This window comes from Tenrec ecaudatus, chromosome 9 (assembly GCF_050624435.1).
Source record: "Tenrec ecaudatus isolate mTenEca1 chromosome 9, mTenEca1.hap1, whole genome shotgun sequence".
Lineage (NCBI taxonomy): Eukaryota > Metazoa > Chordata > Mammalia > Afrosoricida > Tenrecidae > Tenrec > Tenrec ecaudatus.
The window spans coordinates 40,542,991-40,545,596 of NC_134538.1; the positions used below are offsets into that span (position 1 = coordinate 40,542,991).

Sequence of the window (2,606 nt, forward strand, 5' to 3'; positions counted from 1 at the left end):
GATGGATTCCGATAAGAGTTGTATGAGCCCTCAATAAAAATGATTACAAAAACAAAAACACAAAAAGAGGAGCTTGTCTTAGGATGTCTGGGTGTACCAGAGGATGGACAGTAGGCTAAACTTGAAGGTATACAGTACATTGTAGAAGGTTTGAGGAAAGTGGATTTTATTTGCCTTGGTTTCTTTAAAAGAAAAGAACATTAAAAACTATTTTGAAATCTTGAGCCCCATGGCTCCTACCACTTCTGGGACTTCTTAGTTTAATATGTATAATTATGTACTTTGGACCCTGCTTCTTTCGCTGTTAAAAAGGCACAACAAGGCATCGAGTGAGATGGAGAAGAAAAGAGGAATCTACGTAGCCCTCCTGATACCCAATTCAGTTTCCACCAGAGAGGACAGCCCTAAGAAATACATGATGTATATTTATTATAAAAATCCTGACATTCATTTCTTAAATAGTTGCTTAAGTGGGAAAAAAATCTTACTTTAAAAAAACAACAACTTATTTTTATGACTTTTTACTTTTAAATGTTCGTTGTAGCTTTTGACAACAGCTCCCTCTGCTGGCTCAAAGCGTGCACTTCAAAGATAAATACATTTGTATTTACGTACGCAACTGGAATTTCTTAGCTTAACATTTTGCAGCAGAGGTTTACTTTATATTGAATGAATTTTCTTTTTCAGAAAAGACGGAAGATTTAGGAATATGAGGGCAAGTGGAATATTCTTTTTCCTTGGCTACTCCAGACACGAGTCTCAACAGCTCAGCAAGGGTTTCTAATATTCTTTGTAAAAGAACCAATTTTTCCCCTAAAAATGAAAAGTAAGTAGAAGATGTTTTCATTGAAAACATTATTTTGTAATATAAAGATGTCCCTCCTTTCCTTTGGGTCTAGTGTGCACAACGAAACCAGCATTCCACTGTTACTTTAACAAATAAGACGTTGAAACCCTTACAGAAATGATATTAACAATAATTATTTTAGTCCCAAAACACTCTTGTTCAAGATCAGAGGTTACAGTGACTGGAAATGACCTGCTCTAACAAAGAGAAAGTGTCCAAGAAGTCCTCTTCTTCAATTCCAAATTTTGTGTATTGATGGATGTAGGCTTTTGAAGCAAACACATTCCACGCTTTGCCGACAATCAGATCAAGTGGCTTGACTACGAACTGGCTGTTGCTGACCAATGTGGCAGACTTCTCATACTTGTTGAAGGCTCGTTGAGTTTTCCATACATTAAAAGCATCAACAGGTGCTAACCAGGAAGTATAGAGGGCTGGATCTTTCAATCCCCCCAGATCTGCACTTTGCACATCTTTGCCACGAAGGATGACCAAGTTAGCAATAGAAGTGTTCAAATGAAGCTCCCTGGTGAAAGGTGTTTTGCCAAGAGGAGGCAGTCCTGATACAGGTGGCCGTACTTGCCAGTTGATACCTTCTTCCACGTTTGCATTAGAAATGAGCATCTGTCTCAAATGCTTGAGGAGGCCTGCCCAAGTAAATGTGCTGTACGCCAGTGGGTTCTCAGACATCTGAGGAATGGTCCGCACACCCAGCATCTTGAATTCAGGGTGGGGAACAAGATTCTCCATTAAGTCTCCCAATTTTTTTTCCGGCTGACAGATGTTTATTACCGCCTTGGCACAGTCACTGATGGACGGGGACACACAGACAAGGCGGGCAAGGGCACCCGGCCCTCCCCCCCCCCTCAGCCCCCAGGGTGCTTGCACTCAGGCTGAGTGGGGGTGGGGACTCACAGGAGGGACAGCCATCTGAGGGACCCAATCAACCAAGGAAGTCGTTGGCAGGGTCAGAACACCCACACAGTCAGATGAGGCACAGTTTACAGAGCAGCAAGTTCAAAGCCAACCAGCGCAAAGAGGAGTCCCTCTCTGATCCTGGCTTAGCCACCACAAACATTTGCTGGCCAGGCGCCTCTCCACACAGCGGCAGCAGCGGCTCACCTCGCCTCCAGACTGTCCCTGGCCACCAGGTGTGGCTCAAGAACTGAGGCCTCGGCCAGCTGGGGTAGGACAATCTCACAGCAGGTGACCGGGCAGGTCACCTGGGAGACTTGTGGAAGTGGAGAGCTGAACTTGGTCTGCACCCTCACGGACTCCCGGGTGGACACACTGAGTAGCAAGCACCAAGGTGACAGCACAAGAATTCCCTGGGGGCTCTGAGGGTGTGGACATCGCAGCACTAGGGAATATCCCAGGCCAGCTGTCATCTCGGGAACAGGTGAAGTGGGGGAGGGGAAGGGGACCAGCCATCAGGGCTCTTGCTGGACCAGGGGATCTGATATAGGATGAACCACCGCCGTCGGTAGCCATCAGAGGCAGGCAGAGGGAGCTGGAGGTGCCAATTGTCTGAGGGGCCCTGATCTAATCGCTATGACAATTTAATTCTCTACCAGAAGAGGGGCTCTGTAGTGAAGCGTTTGGCTACCAACCAAAAGGGGGCTGGCTGGAGCCCACCCAGCGGCAATCAGCTTCCATAAAGATTTGAGCCAAGAAAACCCTAGGGGGCAACTCTGTCCCAAGGGGCCACTAGGGGTCAGAATCATCTGGACAGCATCTAAGAACAGGAACACGATGGACA

At 46.3% G+C, this 2,606-nt stretch overlaps 1 pseudogene; it reads right to left on the reverse strand.

The window, feature by feature from the left end:
* Positions 1–996: 996 nt before the first annotated feature.
* LOC142457246 (tubulin delta chain pseudogene) lies at positions 997–2,235 on the reverse strand (annotated as a pseudogene).
* Between the last annotated feature and the right edge of the window lie 371 nt (positions 2,236–2,606).